Here is a 17,363-nt window from a genome sequence, read left to right on the forward strand (position 1 = left end):
CCAAGCACCCGACACAATGCTCAGGACAAGCGGCAAAAGAAGCAAGAGCTTCATACACTCTCATTACAAAAACAAAAAATAATTATACAAGGTGAAAGTAGGAGGAAGGTGCATACTTTTGCAATGACATAATTAAAGTAAATATTTACAAGGCACATCACAACAAGAAAAACATGAGAATTCACAGAGTTGACGGAAAAACAGGGGCATCAAGAATTTCTGTGTGAACAACCCTTTAATCATTCGGGCGAGAAAGAAGGTAAGCTTTAGCATTTCTTTTGAAGGACTTTTGGGAAACAGATTTCTGAATAATTTCTATGGCCTGTGTATGTTTATTTAGAAGACTGGGAATTAAATATGAAAGCATTTCGGTTCCATAGTTAGTCCTTACGAATGGTACTCTGTAACTGACGTGTCTTAATTTATAAGGCGCGTCACTACTAGAGTTTAATTGAACATATTTAGTGGGATGATGTTTGAAATCGTTAAACACATAAGAAAACAGTTTCAACTCAAATAATTCATTGACTTTTAGAATAGAATGCTTAGAGAAGTACAAACCTGTATGATCATTGTATGCAAGGTTTTCGACATATCGTATTGCCTTTTTCTGTAATGTTATCAGCCTCGTGAGGTTAGTTTTCGTTGTAGAACCCCAAACAAGTAAACAATAATGAAGATGTGATTGAATTAGGGTATAATATAACTGCCACTTCAGCCATTTCGGAACAAGGTCTCGAAGTTTATATAATACACATAATGATCTTGATATGCTGGCATGAATCTTATTAATATGCAGGGTCCAACTCAAGTGTTCTTCAAAGATTATGCCTAAAAATTTGTAGGAAGAAACACGCTCAATTACGCTATTTTTGAATGTAAGATTAATTTCACTGTTATCAGGCTTGTTACGTGCCTTAAATACAATAAGCTTTGTTTTATTAACATTTAACTCTAGTTTATTTATATTCAACCATAAAGACAATTCTTGTAACCATGCATTTGCCTCAGCCTGAATATTACTAAGATTCGTGCCAGAAAAAAATACACTGGTATCATCTGCATATAAAATTATTGTGGGAGTTCGAGGGATGGCTATTATATCATTGATATATAAAGAATGAAAAATATTGGACCCAAAATAGACCCTTGTGGAACACCGTATATTAATTGACCAGGTTGTGATTGATGACCATTCAAACATGTATACTGCACGCGACCGGAAAGATAAGTACGGATCAGACTTAAGGCAACTCCTCGAATGCCATAAAACGGTAGCTTATAAAATAAAATATCATGTTTAACTGAATCAAATGCCTTCCTGAAATCTAAAAAAAGTCCAACTGTAAATTGTTTGTCATCCATATTAGAAAATATTTTTTCCTTTATACTAAGCAATGCCATTTCTGTTGACTTCTTCTCACGAAATCCCAACTGTTCGTTAACAAAAATTTGTCTGTCGTCAAAGAACTTACACAGTCTGATTTTGATCAAATATTCCAGCAGTTTAGAAAACAAAGGGAGTACAGATATAGGTCTGTAGTTGTTTATATTGTCATAAGGGCCACCTTTGTGTAAAACAACCACTCTGGCAATTTTCATACCATCTGGAAATATACCTTGAACTAACGCGTTGTTACATATATGCTGCAAGGGCAAGCTAATTAGATCGGCAACAGCAATAATAGGCTCGGCCTTAATTTCATCAGCGCCTGCCGCAGTGGATTTGTCTAGGCTTCTAAGGAATGTGAATACTTCATGTTCGCTGCAAGGATTCAAGAATATGGAACTACCAATTGGCGAGGCAATATACTGAGCAATTTCATGATTTCTATCCTGCTTCTGAGATGATTCGCCAGAGGATAGGAAATGAGCATTAAACTTGTCTGCCAAAGCATCGCCACTGTATTCAACACCATTGAATGTTAATGTGCAGGGAATATGGGTTGTCGCCCTTCCCATGAGGTCGCTCAAACAATCCCATATTTTCTTAGGGCAATTGGAGACTGCTGAAAATTTATTCTGATAATACTGTTTCTTAGCTTTTCTAATATCAGAGCCTAACTTATTTCTAAGTTTTTTGTATTCCTTAAGTATGACTGGATCTTTTGATTGGATGAATTTGTCAAAAAGCCTGTCACGGGTTTGAATTCGTCGATATAACTCTCTCGTAACCCACGGCTTTCGAGACTTTTTGTGAGTTTTTCCCACTGTCAAAGGAAATGCAGTATCATATTTGCTTTTTACTAACTGAAGAAAGATATTGTACGCTATACTAGGATTTAACTCATTGTAAACTTCGCTCCAGGCAGTGCTTTCCATCATGGATCTAAACCTAGCTAAGTTGTCTTGATTGAAACTGCGATATACTATCTGGGGAGTTGGTACTTGCTTCCTTTTTTTTATCGCCCGAGGAAAAAAAACAGAATATAGGCAGATGGTCGCTCAAATCAAATGTAAGCACACCTGATAGCACTCTTGATAACTCATGATTTGTAACACATAAATCTAATAATGAGTCCCTCTCTAAGGTTATTCTTGTTGGTGACTGAATAACATTGGTGCAGAGAAATGCATCAATGGCTTCACAAAAAAGACGTCGCGGGGAGCTGTTTGTCAAAAGATCAATGTTAAAGTCTCCAACCAAAACAACAGGGATATTAACGATACAAGCATATTCAAGAAGATCACGCACAAACTTGATAAATTCGGCACTTTCACTAGATGGGGGTCGATAAATGCAAGCGATCAGTGTTCCATGACATTTTATAGCAACCGATTCGTAGTGGGTATCGACAAGAGAAAAATCTGATAAAACTTCATAGTTAAGGTTTTCTTTAACATACAATGCGACGCCACCTCCTCTACGGTTTTCTCTGAACACGCCTTCAAACTTGTAGCCACGAAAGAAGATATCATTTTGATTTGTGAACCATGTTTCGGTGTACGCTAGTATATCAAATCTGTGATTCAGGGAATCCAAAGCTGATTGCATTTCAATGTGCTTATTTTTTAGACTTCTAATATTCACATGAAAGACTGACATCCTGTCATTTTCGTGAACAAGACAACTGCGCACCGCAGAGTTAAAAGATAAATCATCGTAGTAAGGAGGCTTTGTTTGTGATGCCATAAAAAATGATGAAAAAAACTGATTAGTAAGGCGAAGTAGAGGCGGTGCCTGCTCAGATGATATTTTCCAGGTCAGCAACACACGCGATCCGTATTGCCGTTTCACCCTGGCACTTGCGCACAAAAAACTTTCCATTACTGTGCCAAGCATATTCGTACTGCTTTTCTGTGGCCCTTGTCCTCATCATCCACATGAGCTTTTTGTTCTGCGCTGTTAAATTGTCAAGAAAGTACACTGTGGATTCAGCTTCCCGCATACTTTGCTTCTTTGCCATCCATTGGTCCTTCATTACATGTGAGGAAAAGCGAACCAGAACTGCCGGGGTTTTGCCACGTTTAGCGGGCAGTCTATGAAGGCCTTCAACGTCGTGCTCAGTCAACTGAGGAAGCTCTAGGTCCTGGGCTATAGCATTGATTTCTTGGAACAAGTTTTCATTTTTGGTTTGCGCAAGTCCATGTACTTCCAAGTTATTCCGCCTGCTGTACTGTTCCAGACTGTTTATTTGCTGTCGTAGTTCGCAGACTTCCGGGTTAGTGTTCTCTGACTGAATCTGTGCCTCAATCTTTTCAACCCTTTTTGATAAAGTGACAATCTCAGTCGACTGCAGCTGCATTTTGGCCAGCACTTCATCATACTGATCTGAAAGATGCTGAACAGACTTTTCCGTACTTTCCACTGTCTGTTTTACCTGGAAAAGGATATCTAACTTCTGTTTGATTTCCGGTAGTTCACAGAGCTTTTTGTTGATTTCCATTAGCATCCTTTCTGTCAGAGACTGCTCCTTCTGTACCTTTGTTACAATTTTTGAGCCTCGAGCAGCTGAAACTACACATGTTTGACACTTCCAACTTTTTTTATCGATATCTGTCATTGCTTTGTAGGCAGCTTTCGTCGTATTAGAACAAGCGCCTATGTGGTAACCGTATCGGCATTCTGAGCAGGTAAGGGACGAGCCCTCTGCTGGAAGTGACTGATTACAAACCAGGCATATATCACAAACAGGATCACCCATAGCACTCACGATGGAAAAGCATGCGGCACAACAGAAAACAACTACAGCAACAGCACAGACTCAAGCGGCGGCGGCGTTTGGCAGAAGGTTTCTTATGACTTCAGTAAGTGAAAACACACCAACCTGCAAAGTGAAGGATTTGCAGTTACTCTTTGCCGATGTTGCTTCCGCCACCGCCGCTGAGCAAGTGTGGGGGGCACAGGTGAGCCTTGTCCTTTTATATGCTCCTGGCTGGCGCTGCTTGTGTCGTTATCTTGCGGGGCCGATCGTCGTCGCTCTTGCCACTTTAGTTCACCAGGTGTATCGCTGCAAGCCTGGCCAAGAACTGCAAAGTGAAGGATTTGCAGTTACTCTTTGCCGATGTTGCTTCCGCCACCGCCGCTGAGCAAGTGTTCATTTCAGTTCATTTCAGTCAATAATCATCATTCGTCCTACTCACCCGTTTCGTCCGGTGTCCTCCAGGGAAGCGTTTTGGGACCTTTACTTTTTCTAATCTTTATAAATGACTTACCCGCCTGCGTATCATCCAAAATCAGATTATTCGCTGATGACTGTGTTATATACCGTAGCATTTCCAACGACTCTGACCGCCAATCTTTGCAAACTGATTTAGATTCCATTAGTAACTGGTGTTCTTCTTGGTTAATGACCCTTAAATGCTCTAAAACTAAGCTTGTCTCTTTCACTCGCATGTCTTGCCGCATCCCGACATCTTACACTCTCCTTAATAACCCGGTTGAACTTTCTACTTCCTACAAGTATTTGGGACTACACCTTCAGTCTAATTTAACATGGAATTACCATCTTAGCCATATTCTTGCAGCTGTTAACCGCTCTCTGGGTCTTCTAAAACGTAACCTTAAACAAGCGCCTTTTCATCTAAAAAAACTAGCATACGTTACCTTAATACGGCCTAAAATAGAATATGCGTCGGCCATCTGGGACCCGGATCAAGCATACCTTATAGATGACTTGGAATCTTTGCAAAACCCTGCCGTTAGATTCATCTTTTCTGATTATTCTCGTCATACTGGCGTCACCGCACTAGAGGATCGCGTCGAACTTGATACGTTATCACATCGCCGCAAACTATCACGCTTGACCCTTTTCCATAAACTTTACCATCATGTTCTGCTCCGTGACGATTTTTTTCAATCACCTGTATCTTTTTTTCCACGTCGCGACCACCCGCTGAAAGTTAAACGCATATCATACCACACTTCTGCTTTTGCTAACTCTTTCGTACCGCGTACTATAGCCGATGTCACCCAGACTTCGCGCACTTTTAGCGTGAAGTTCCCAGACACCCTTAGAGCGTGTGGGGGTAGCGGTCTCGGACTCTAAGGAGATGCCCTCGACTCAGCGTGGCAAACTCAGCGGAGACCAGCCACCAAGTGACAAGAGGTTTTTGGGCGTTCGGTGCCCAACTTTCGCTGGTCGCAAGCCAGAGAATGGGTTGGAGCCAATTGTTCACAAAACAAAACAAGGTTTATACAGCAAAGAGACGATACAGAGGATTTCACAATCACTAGTACAAACACATACAAAGTGATTAACAGAACAATGCAACTCGTGCAAAGTTAAACTCAAGAGAGAATACAGTACAAAGGCAATATTGCACCTAAAGTGCACTAACACAAGAGAGAGAGGTAAACAAACAAAACACAATTTGTTCACCGGGCACTGCGGCAGTCCGACGACCGGAGTTCCACGACGATGCCGTCCCGCAGACTGGCGAACGTTGCCTCGTTGGTCCGATGCTGCCCGATTGGTGTTTTCCCGGGAGTCGAACGGGCGCGCTTCGTTGAAGCTTAAACGGCGGTCCGGACTGACTTGACAGCGGTCAAAGTCCTTCTTTTATAGGCTCGCTCTCACGTCTGTTTGTTCTACGCGCCCAAGTAGGCGCGCACATACACGCAGCATCTCCCGTGTAGTTTCCCTTCCCTCTTCTCACCGGCCGCGCGTCCCCATTGGTCAGAGGTCGGGGGTCGCATCTCGAAGATTCGAGCGTGTTCTGGCGTGGCACCGTCGCCGGCGTCCGAGTGCAGAGGAGGGGGACATGTCTTAGCGCTCGCAAGGCTTCCCCCTCTTCCCCCGGTTAACAGTAGAAACGACTCGCACGTTCTAGAGAAATCGGCGTGGATGACTCATTACCTCGGCGCACGCCGTGTCGGTGAGCGGTGGTGGAGGGGAGAGAGAGCCACGCGCCCAACGGGGGTTTTCCTACTCCCCCGTTCGGCTCGCGTCGGCAAGACGCGTCCGCGCGGCGCTGCTTTTGTTTATTTGTTTCCGAAATTGCGCCGAATTTTGTGACAGTCGACTGCAACAATCTACCATCACACATCGCTTCTGAAAGGGATCTTAACAAGTTTCAGGACCTTCTAACCCAAATGTCGGTTTAGCTTTACTAATTGATTGTACCACTTCCTGCATTCAGCTGTTTTATTATTTTGTTGTGTTCCTGCGGTTGTTATGCCTCTAAAACACTATCTGTTCTTTTTTCGTGTAAATTACAATGTATACTACAGGTTTTTGTTTGTTTCTTGTTTTGTTTTCTACATGTGCTTTTTGTATTTATGTATTGCACCTTGGTACTTGCTCATTCTTATTTTGCGTTGCGTGTCATTGCTCCCCCCTATGTAATACCCTCGACTGAGGGCCTTTAGGGGTTTATTGAATAAATAAATAAATATGCACCGAGGAATGTTATGACACCAACATAAACGATTTATGACAAGCGGTCGCGTCAAATTTTTGGTAGCAATGTCGGGAAAACTGACGCAGCGTGGAGATCCACCAGTGTAGATAAATATATAGCTGAACATGTATAGAATTCTCTGAAGTTGCCGTGCTCGGCTTGCTGTGCGCGTCATACGGCCAGCTTATGATGTCGCCCTGACTTGCTCCCCATAGTTGGGATTTTCTGTACTTAATACGAGCAGAAACCCAAGCAGAAGAGATGGCTAGAACAGAGCTTGGCAACTCGTCAGTGGCCAAGTTGTCAATCATTTGCACATTACTGGTGGCCAATCTGGGCTTTTGCTTGGAAACGGTGACAAGCCTACAATTGGCCAAACATATTTCCAACGTTAAGATACACCTTGGACGATGAAGGTGGCAATGACCATAGGCCTTTCAATCAATTAGCACTTTTTGTGTTTGGAGGAGCACTTTGTCCAATGTATGTTCTACACTGTTAACAAAAAAACACCCAAAAGGGAGTAAATGGCTTGTCCTCTAACGCACACCCAAAAGGAGGTTTTTTTTTACTCCATAAGTATGGTGTTTTTTATTTACTCCCTTATATAAGGGAGTTATTTTGGAGCGAAAAGGGAGTAAATTTTTTACTACCCAGAGAGATGAAACCCAAAAATGGCGTCATGTTTATTTATCCTCATTCAGGCTCATTCTTACAGCAGTGACAGCGGCGGAAATGGACAGTAGCTCTGCGGGCCGCCGGCAACCCAACTTGGGAAACTGCACAGCCCTAATGTGACCCCGCGTCACGCATTCTTTCCGCCGTCTGCAAGCCCAGCGGAGGCGTAGGCGGCAGGAGTCGTCTGCTTGTCGGCTCGTTATGCTGTACGAGCTCGTTTCATTGGCCATGTTCGTAGATAAAGGGATGTAACATTATAATCAGTAGTTCAAAACTGAAAAGGAGACGCTGGGTAGTTTTCAAGGTCATGCACCACGCTATATTTGACCCAAAGCCGGAGCAGAAAAGATGAAAATACACCTGATAGTAGTTTGGAACGGCAGTGTTTGCTTTCATATTCAGTTCATTAAGGCTTGGATTTTAAACACGGCTGAGGAAAAATGTGGCCTCATGAGCTCAATCAAGAGCTCAGCGTTGACACTATGTTCTACCACAGTTCCATGTTCATGCAACACATCATCTGCTGCAACACATTACGAGAACTATACTGAAGAAAGCCTGTAAGAATTAGGCCGAAGCGGGGGCTGTAACGGGGTGGCGACACAAACAAAGGAAAGTCGGGTATCGTTAGCGCACTGGAGGCTTCACAGGAGCGATTCAATTATGTAACGTACTGTAGCAGAAAACGGCGACAAGTCGATATCTTGTACCGCGGCAGGCGCCCGTGAAGGAGCAGAAGTCAGTAGAGATCCAGCGACGACGGTAACCAAGCCGTCGTCACTAACCGCCATTATCTGACAACTGACCAGAAGCAGACGAGACGCTAGGCGGCGGGGCGGATTGCACAAAATGGTGTTTTTTTACTTCATTCCGGCACTGGTGGAGTATTTGGCACAATTAACTCCCTTTCTAGACGAGTAAATGCTGGTAAATCCTCATTTTTACTCCAGTATTCCCTCATGGGAGTAAAATGGAGGACAGTCCACCTTTTTACTCCCCACTAATGGAGTGAATGTTTTCACAAATGGAGTAAAAAGGGTGACCGCCACCATTTTTACTCCCTTTTGGGTATATTTTTGTTTACAGTGTAGCACTTTCGCAGCATGCAAGGTAGTTTGTCCAAGGTTTCTTGTAGCACTTTTTCAACATGCAAACAATATGTCCAAGGTTTCTACTAACATTTTGCTGCAAATACAATGTCCAGGGTTTCTTCTAGCCCTTTTTTCAGCATGCAGTTTAGGCAGTTCCTGGCTTACGTTGGCTTACAGTGAATAGTATAGTCCTTGTGCCAATTTCTGCCCCGATGGCAGTAATGGCACAATGGCACAATTAGTGTGAACAGAAAAAATTACGCCTGTAAGAAAATATTTACTCCCCCCAACGAAAAGGAAACTGACGCCAGAAATATCAAATCAACCGGGACTGAAAGTATGAAGCCTGTTTTCAGCATGTTCCAGTTCCCGGCGATCGCAATTCTCCTATTCGAGGCGTTTCAAGCAACCTCCTTGTTTCACCTGAATTAAGAGTGAAAGGCAACCTGTAGAAAAACGCATGCGCACGAAATAGCTGCAAATTCTAGATTCAAATTCCAATTGCTAAAAACTGTCAAGAGAATTGCTTCCTCTCTGCAAAAAGGGCGGAAATTCTGGGCGAGTTATTAGGGGTTCATTAGTTTGTCGCACCACACCATGTCTTCCCTTATACCAGAGCTGGCGTTGCGAAGGGAAGGGAAGAGAAAACTTTATTTACACTAATGGTTTTTCCTGCGGTTTGGGGGCATCTTCAGAGACGTCTTGGTTCTACCCCCAGGAGCCTTCTCTGTCAAAGTCGTCCGCCTCTAATCAGTGGTCGGTTGCCCTCAGTCCAGGGCTCCGCTGGCCACTGCCGCCCGTTGAGCTCGCTGTACCAGACCTTGTTGGTCTTCACAGCGGTCGCTGGACAGCAGAGTCTCCCACTGCTCCGCACTCGGGTTTTGTATTTTGGGGCCCACGTCTATGTTTTGGCAGGCCCATGTGATGTGGTATAGAGTAGGTTTTTCGTCGCACCAGGGACATTTGTTCGTGTATATCGTAGGGTGCATTTTGTTTAGTATATGTAGGTTTGGGAAAGAGCCTGTTTGTAATTGTCTCCAAGTTACAGCTTCCTCTCTGCTGAGAGATTTGTGCGGTGGGGGATATCGCATTCTTCTGCCTCTACAGTTTTGTAGTATGGCCGAGTATTCCCTGGGTGCTGGCGCGAGTTCCGCGGTCTCGTCGGAAGCTCGGAAAGTAATGTATCCTCGAGCTATCCTTTCGGCCTCTCGGTTCCCTGCCACCCCCGTGTGCCCCGGTACCCACACAATTTTCTGTCGGATCTTGTCGTTTTGTTCTTCCTGGTTTTTAATTCTGTCGCTCGCTGCGAAGAGTATACGGAGCGCGTGACGATCTATCCTGCCATTCATGTAATTTCGGCAGGCTGTTTGAGAGTCCGTGAGTATTGTTAGTGCCCGCCCGGTTCTATAGCCCTCCGCCACCGCTAGAGCAACGGCTACTTCCTCGGACTCTGCAGCTGTGCAGCCTCGGAGAGACGCGCTGGTCATTTCGCGTAAAGACGAATCGACCACCGCCGCTACAGCGATTTTGGTATCTCCTCTCCAAGACGCGTCTGTATACACGGTCGTGGCTTGAGGAGCGTATGTTTTCTCGATCAATTCGGCCCTCGCTTCTCTTCTGCCTCGATGGAGGTTGGGATCCATGTTTCTTGGTATTGGCGCTACCTTGACGGTCTTGCGAAGCTCGTCGGGGATCGTTGCCGTCCTCGACATTTCTCGCATCTGCTCGCGGTATCCGAGCCTCTGCAGGAGCGCTCATCCTCTCGTTGTTTGCAACAGCCTGAGTTTTTGCGACTCAAGGTGCGCCTCTCGTAGCTCCTCAAAGGTGTTATGTAATCCCAGGGCCATGAGTTTTTCTGTAGACGTGTTGCGTGGCAGTCGGAGCGCTGTCTTATACGCTTTGCGTAGCAGGGCATCCGCTTGTTGTACTTCATTTTTGTTGACGCACTGGTAGGCTAGGCTGTACGTGTTTCGACAAACTACTAGGCGTCTGACTAGTTTTAATGTGTCCTCTTCACGCATGCCATGTCGCCTGTTGGTGATGCGGGTGATCATGCGTGTGACTTGTAGCGTTGTTGCTTTCAGTAGGGTAAAAGTGTGAGTACTGCGCTGGTTGGATTGAACCCACATGCCCAAAATTCTTATTGTCGTCTTTTCGGGTATGGGCGTCCCTTCTAGGCAGACATTGAGTTTTAGGTTCTCGTTGGTTGGGACGGTCCGATTTTGCTTGCCTCTCCAGACTCTCAGAAGTTCCGATTTCTCGGTCGAGCATGCGAGTCCTCTTTCTGCGAGGTATTGCTCTACACAAGGGGCCGCTTGCTGTAGCCTTTCGTCCTTCTTTCCGAGACAGCCCGTGTTTGTCCAGACTGTTATATCGTCAGCATACATTGCATGCCTGATGTCTTCGATGTTCTCTAGTTTTCGAGCTAGGCCTATCATAGCTATGTTGAAGAGTAGGGGTGAGATAACTGACCCTTGGGGTGTTCCGTTGTTTGGAGTGCGAATTCTGTCCGATCGAAGGTCTCCTATGCCGATGGTGACAGTTCTATCGGACAGGAAAGCTTTGACGAAGCCGTGGATTCTGCGTCCGCAATCCAGGTTGTCTAGGCCCGTAAGGATCGCTTCGTGGCTGACGTTATCGAATGCCCCCTTGATGTCCAGGGCCATTATGACATTTTCTCCCGTCCGAGGTACGTTTCGCAGGACATCTTCTTTTATTTGAAGGAGAACGTCCTGCGTCGAGAGCTTCGCTCTGAAGCCGAACATGGTATGTGGTACACAGTCGTTGTCTTCCATGTAATTTTGCAGTCTGAAAGTTACAACCCGTTCGTAAAGCTTGCCAAGGCACGACGTGAGTGATATGGGCCTGAGGTTTTCAATTTGTAGCTTTTTACCAGGTTTAGGTATCATTATTACTTCGGCTTTTTTCCAATCTTCGGGAACCGTCTCCACCCCACAATGTTTGTTAAGAAAGGTGACGAGCTCTTGTATGAGGTCGTCGCTCAGGTTGCGGATTAGGGCGTTGTCGATTCTGTCCGGTCCGGCTGCCGTGTTTCTGGTGGTGTTTCTTATGGCCGCGTAAACCTCTTCCACAGTTATGGGGCGGTCGAGTTTCTCGTTTTCGGCTCCTCGATACGTTCCTTGGTATCGCGGGGGGTTGTGATCGCCGAAACATTTTTCTCGTGCCTTTTCCAGTAGGGCGATGTCTGATCCCTCGATGGAGTGGATGAACCTGTGGATGGTTTTATTGTTTTCTGATTTTATTTTGGTCGGATCGATTAGTGCTCTTAAGAGATTCCAGGTTCTGGCTGTGGCTAGAGTTCCCCTAAGTGAATCGCTGAGTTTTTCCCAATTTTGTTTCGCGAGTTGCATCGCGTATTCTTCCGCCTTTGCCGTAATTTCTGCTATCTTTAGTTTTAGTTTCCTGTTGTGTTTTTGCTTCAGCCATCTTTTGGTGAGACTGCGTCTCGCTTCCCATAGTCTGACGAGGCGGGCGTCTACGTCGGGCGTTGCTGTCGTTCTCCTTACACTTTTTGTGCATCGTTGTCGCATTTCTCTCAGCATGCCGCTCCATTCCTCCAGTGATTGGATACCGCTTTTAGATTTGTTGCAAGCCCCGCGAAACGCGTTCCAGTCAGTGATTTTCGCCTCTCCAATCTGGCGTCTTATGGTGTCGGATGCTATTCGTGTCCGGAGGATAAAGTGATCGCTGCCTAGATTTTCCATCATGTTTTCCCACTGTCACTCCCTGCTGTTCCTTACGAAGGTGAGGTCCGGGCATGTGTGCGTGCTCACGCTATTCCCGATTCTCGTGGGCGTCGCAGGATCTGTGATTAAACTGCAGCCAAAGTATTCCGCTACTTCCACTAATGTTCTTCCCTTCATGTCTTGTTTCTGGTATCCCTAACTCCTGTCCATGGCGTTGAAATCTCCTACGATGATGAGTGCTGCCACAATTGATTGTCTGGTCGGTCCTCTCGCTTCCCTTTCTCAAGTCCCAACAATGGTGAATATGAAGGGCGAAAAACTACAAAGACGAAGACGGGCCCTGCCATGCGCGCCAGAAGAAGAAGAGGACTTGCATGCGAAGGAAGGCTGCCAGCTTGGCCCCAAAAGGTTATCCATTAGCTTGGTACCAATTTGCCTTCTTTGGGCTCTCCTCACTGAAACCTGGCCAATCCCCCGTCGTGGGTATGTGCCATGCCACCAAGGCAACAACAACAACAACAGCTCCACTGCGCCTATCTTGAGCTGTCTGCCCTTGCCACCTTCTGCCATTAGTGAGTCCTGCGACTTTTGTTCACTTATCTGCTCGCAGATGAGTAGGGAGCCCCCAACCACGCCACCGTGCCGGCTGCGCGGAGGTAGAATCATCGATTGGACAGCTTTCGCTACCGGCAGTGGGCTGTTAGTCCACAGCGAAATCCTCGCAATGCGCGCCGCGATCTGTGGTGCATGTGCACCTTCAGGAGCTTCTTAAGGGGATTCCGCGGAGTTTTGTGCGGCTTTTCTACAAAACTGGTCTTCGTTCTCTGCAGCGTGAACTCGCTTGACGCAGACGCTCGTCGCTATTCGAACATTGCTGCTTATTTATCGGCTACTGGAGGATACGTCGCACGCAGGAGGTTCCTAGGCCAGTTGCAAAAAACCTTCGTTGTCGGTGATATGTGGTCTTTAGCAACGTGCGCAAACCTACCGCCGTCACTGGCTGGGTACAATCATCTAGGCACGTATTTCAGTCCTAATGCGTCACATGTTGCCGTGAGGATGTGTTTCATCCTACATAAGCTTTTTCGAACCCATGTCAATATTGGGCCCCACGTTTGAACCAATATGTACTCAAAGGATCTTTTTTTTCAGAAGAGAGCACCAACTGAGTGCCAAGTATCCTAACTGGTTCATCTAAGTAAGCAAAGCCTCCCTTATTCTTAACAGTGGGTACTATGCGTGCGACATTTTCGGTATGTTTTCTCCGCAGTGCAGCTTTTACGAGGTCATCAAAAAATAGCAAGCATTAAACGTTCACGGTCTTAGCTGTTTTTTTCTTTGAATCGAGAGTCTAGGCAACCTCTAGGCCCCGTGGGGTCTCCTTTACGGCCTTGCGTACTCGCAGACGAAGATATAAGTCCCAGCTCCGAAAATATCCTCGGTATTCGATGCTGCGTTCTATTAATGCGAAAGCCTTTAATGTCTCATCGTTGTAAGCAGCAGTTGTCGACAGAAATGTCACGCTTTTCAATTGGTCGAAACGGTCGTGACGTCACAATGCGCGAATTTCAAACGGGGCCAATTGTACTTTGGCCAGTGACCATGCAACCAATTGAAGGGATCGTATAGTGATGATTCCAAGTAAGTGGCACTCATTTTAGTTAATTGCTTAATTACGCAATTAGCCTAATTAACTTTGCTAGTCCGGCCATATAAATAAATAAAACCGAGTTCGAAATTCGTCGAGCTCGGGAATCGAACCCCGGTCTTCGGCGTGCGAGACGAGCATGCTATCCACTCCGCCATGTCAGCTTTTTTTTTTCTTTATTGCCTGGCTTTTGCAAAGAAAACTGGACAAAACAAACAATCAACCAAAACACAATAAACGCTGTGTACATACGACTCGTGGTCAGCCAGCATGAATCTGGCTTCGTCTAATTAAAATTCAGGCAATCTACAGAGCGGCTCTAGTTTTGAGAGCCACTCCGGAGGGTCCGCACCCAGGTAGCACACGGGAGCGGGCCAATATTGGAAATCCACTGGCAAAGCGTGGCCCTAACTAGGCCCAGAGTTACCAGTGAGCATCCGATATTGGTTGTGCCACTCCTTAGCACATCCCACAATGGCCCTGGTTGTCCGTCGCTTTACCAGTATTGGCTGAGCCGTAATTAGATCCTGGCTATCATGAGCCAGGTTAGCCAGGATTGCCCCACTGTTTGCCATTGCTGGCTGTGCCATCATCGAATCCTGGCTGTCATGGGCCATGTTAGCCAGTGTTGTTCCACTCTTTGCCAGAATTGGCTATGCCATTTCCGGGAGCTGGCTATATTGGCCTAGGATTGCCACCGCTTATCCAGTGTTCAAAGTATACTGGCAAACGTTGGTAAACATTGTGTCATCCATTAAAATGGGTTCAAAATTATTTTTATTGTCGAGTACCACATCGGCAGTTCATAATTTTCGAACGCGCTAAAACATGCGAGTTCAAAGATTTGGTTTTATTTATTATTATATTTTAACCGAACACTTTTGCAGTTTGTGAGCAAAGCTACCTATGATTCCGTTGGAAAAGCTGCACTCTGGTTGCGCAGTGAGCAGCAATAATACATTTAGGAGAATTGCGATCGAAGTCCTGTTGATCAGAATTAACGTTCTGATTACACCCGAGAGACGCCTTCAACAAAAATTGTCAACAGGCGCCTTCAACAAAAATCAATAAGTTTGATTTGATTAAATTTTTGGAATAAAAAAATCATTTTTTTTTATTCGCTCTAGGAATTCACTGCCGCAATGCGCAGCTGGTGTCTGCTTCATGGAGATCGCGATACAAACGTAATAGATTAGCGCACGTGCATTCGCTAAACCGAAATTGTGCTCAGTTTTGGCAACGTCCACAAACGAAGCAGTCGCCTCGTAATTTCGAATTATGCGTTGCGCTCGTAAAATATTGGGCGGGTGCTTCATAAACGCACGCGGACACGTGCTAAGCGATTTCTACGCTTCCCTACCTCGTGCCCTGTGATCGCGCCTTTCCCGTGTTTTCTGATTTGCTATTTCCTTCCTTTTCTGCAAATCGTAGTGTTGGAAATTGTTGTTTTTGACCATTTTATTCTTCTGCTGCGTAATTTGCATTGGGGGCAATATAGCTCTTGCTCACGTCCTTGCATATTTACTCGCAAGTTTTTTTTTTCTTTCGAACATGACCTTTATTGATGAAAACCATCGAAAGTAGTTGCGAACCACAATTCAACATGCCTTTGTTTGTTTTTTCTTTTTTTGCGCGAAACTTCCACACCAACAAACAATTTGAGGATTCTTCGACGACCACTGAATAAATGGACTGACAACTGGCGTTAGACGCATGTTAACCTAGCTTGTTTGGCGTATGTACGTTACATGAACCTATGAAAGAGTGCGCATTCTGCTTGGATATTTTTTTTTGCTTTATGTTTTTGTTATTATGTGGTAACATTTTAAGCTATCTTGAACTAACAGAAGCCACATCATACGGCCCCACAAAATACGCGAGTGTCTGAAGTCGTTTTGGCGAAATTCATCTTGAAGCTCCAAGTTTTTCACTTCAAAATTTTCGGGCTTTTGCTGCAGCTTTGTAGCAATACTTTGACGCTTCCGTGTTTCCCATCCACTTGTTCCTTGTAGGTATTGCTTTCCGTACTGCCTGTGGCCGTGTGACTCGTTCTCCAAAAATTCCAAACCCTTTTCACGTGTTTTGGCCCCTTTCCCTCTCTCTTTCAAGTCTTCCTATATCTCCCCACCTGTTCTCCCGGCCGCGCCCTTTTTTTAGGTAGCGGGTTAACCCCCAACCCCGCGAAGCGCTTTTTTTTCTTTTTGATTGTCACTTCCTCAAAGCTATTTTCCCTCGCGCGCAGCTACGCACTTCGCTGTTCGTGCACCCTTCCACGATCTCCCTGTCTCCACCTTTCAGCTCGAGGACTTTTCTCGGAACCACAAAACCTGTGTAAAGGAAAATGACTCTATCCCCTCCAGCAAACCCCTCCCCCCCCCCCCCCCCCCCACCATCGTCTCCACTGCTGGTCTTGGAACCGCGCGACGCATCACAATAAGACATTCTTGACTCCACGGCGGAGCCCAACCACGTGCGCAACCAACAAGACGAAAATGCATGCACACTCGAGCTAGCACCGTTCATAGTCTGTGCACGCGAAAAGCCACGCTCATATATTAGGAGAGCTCCGACGCTGTTCGTACCGCCTGCAAGATCTTATTTGTAAGTACTAAAACTCTTTTTTCTTGATATACGCCTGGAAGTTAAAGAGGTTTTTGTAGTAAACGTTGCTTTGACTACATGCGCCTTTATTTTTTCGGCAGGAAAACAGAGCGAGCCAAAAAGCACGAGGACGACTTCTGTGTACCCACTCTCAATGCGAAATGGCTTGCTTGACGTCGTGCGCAGTGGAATTGTGGCCGAATGGTGAGAATTTAATTTTTCGTCTTTGGTGAGATGAACTCACTGAAGATTCACTACTTTGGCTAACAGCGGGTTTGAACTCATATGACCTGAGATGTGATGCATTCGGGAATATGTCCTTTACCGCTTATGCACGACGGAAGTCAGAACCGCTTAATTAATTTTCCACTGCAGACCAGTTGGTAAGAATATGTGTAATACTTCCGTACTGTTTCTTTTTGCCTTCTACACTTGCAGACTCAATAGAAAATCCGCAATTTCTGGTTAAAGCTTTTGCCCAAGTTCTCTCGCAATGAAAAAGGGCATTACTCTGGACTATCAGACTAGTATTTTTGTGTCGTTTGCAAGTCGCAGTTTCGAATCCACTTATTTCATGCATGCGAAGCGACTAAGGTAAAACAAAGGTGCCCTGAGTTCCTTGCGTTCAGCGTATTTCGCAAAAAATCGCAAGCCGTATTTTTAACCCTATTAAAAAAAACTAATCAAAAGTGTTGTTTTGACGTCCATGTGGAAGAGACGCTACAACCTGTGCATATTTACTTGAATAAAAAATTATCTCGCAATTTAGAGATACGAGCTATGATATTAAAACAA

Source organism: Amblyomma mixtum, chromosome 8, assembly GCF_055824585.1.
Source record: "Amblyomma mixtum isolate Tamu chromosome 8, ASM5582458v1, whole genome shotgun sequence".
Classification (NCBI taxonomy): Eukaryota; Metazoa; Arthropoda; class Arachnida; order Ixodida; family Ixodidae; genus Amblyomma; species Amblyomma mixtum.